Source organism: Cherax quadricarinatus, unplaced genomic scaffold, assembly GCF_038502225.1.
Source record: "Cherax quadricarinatus isolate ZL_2023a unplaced genomic scaffold, ASM3850222v1 Contig4186, whole genome shotgun sequence".
NCBI lineage: Eukaryota > Metazoa > Arthropoda > Malacostraca > Decapoda > Parastacidae > Cherax > Cherax quadricarinatus.
The window spans coordinates 5,013-5,748 of NW_027199212.1; the positions used below are offsets into that span (position 1 = coordinate 5,013).

The following is a 736-nucleotide window of genomic DNA, read 5'->3' on the forward strand; positions in this document are numbered from 1 at the left end:
TTTGAAGCCTTTGGTCCGTGCTGTAGTATTACGTCATGAGCTCAGGTCACTCAGATGAGATGTGAGAGGTAAATTTAAATACATATCTTTATTTACATGTACAAGGTATACAGGCCTAGCTGACATCAGTGACATACTACTATAAAGCTCCTTGTTATGCTGAGTATTTTGGGCAAATTAGGTCCTTGTCCCAGGATGCGACCCACACCAGTCTATTAACTCCTAGGTACCCATTTCACTGATGGTGAACATAGACAACCAGTGTAAAGAAACACGCCCAATATTTCTACCCGCGCAGGGGATCGAACCCGGACCCTGGCGGTGTGAAGCAAGAGTTTCAGTGATCAGGCCACGGGGCGCCATAAAAAACCTCTCCCCGGCGGGGAATCGAACCCCGGTCTCCCGCGTGACAGGCGGGGATACTCACCACTATACTACCGAGGAATTCATTGGCCAAGATATGAGAGAATCATTTGTGTGGTAAGTGTGACCATATTAAACAAATCCTACAGCACACAATACATGAGGAAAAATTTTGCGACGGTGTTTTTGGATTAAAACAGCGACTTTACCGTGTATTTTCCTATAGTTTTTACAGTTGTATTCGCGGTTTCTTGGTTTCATTTGAATGGAAGATATATTACAAATATATTTGATTCTGACTGGTTTTATTACTGAACATAGCTTGAAATTGACCTTAAAGTATTGGAAATGTTCGATTTTTGCCGATGTTCAA

General features: G+C 42.4%; 1 non-coding gene across 1 annotated transcript; it reads right to left on the reverse strand.

Moving 5' to 3' along the window:
* Positions 1-372: 372 nt before the first annotated feature.
* On the reverse strand, positions 373-444 carry TRNAD-GUC (transfer RNA aspartic acid (anticodon GUC)). Its single transcript has one exon. It is a non-coding gene; the product is annotated as a tRNA-Asp (tRNA).
* Positions 445-736: the final 292 nt, after the last annotated feature.